Consider the following 546-nt stretch of genomic DNA (forward strand, 5'->3'; position numbering starts at 1 on the left):
GAAGATGGAATCTTTTAACCCTTTAAAGATTTATTTTTATTTTATGTGTATAAATATTTTGTTTGCAAGTATGCTCAATGAATAAAACAGTAAAAAAAATTTAAGTCAAAATTTACTGAAGTCTTTCATGTTTTGAGACAAGTTTTTATGTAGCTCAGGCTGGTTTCAAACCTGCTATGTATCTGAGGATGTTTTGATTCTTGTCTTGCAGCTTCTGAGTGCTAGGAATATAGGCACTACATGCTTGTTTTTGATGTTTTTAGCGACAGGGTTTCTCTGTATAATAGCCCTGGCTGTCTCAGAACTCACTCTATAGACCAGAGGCTGGCCTTGAACTCACAGAGATCCACCCACCACTCACTGCCTCTCCAGTGCTGGGACTAAAGGTGTGCATAACCATGCCCGGCCTGCCTGGTTTTTCATATGGTGCTAGAAATTGAACGTAGGGCTTTGCATATTCTGAGCAAGCACTCTACACACTGAGCTATATCTCCAAACCACTGAAAGATTTTTCTTTTTTTCTTTTTTATTTTTATTTTTATTTTA

This window comes from Microtus ochrogaster, chromosome 10, assembly GCF_000317375.1.
Source record: "Microtus ochrogaster isolate Prairie Vole_2 chromosome 10, MicOch1.0, whole genome shotgun sequence".
Classification (NCBI taxonomy): Eukaryota; Metazoa; Chordata; class Mammalia; order Rodentia; family Cricetidae; genus Microtus; species Microtus ochrogaster.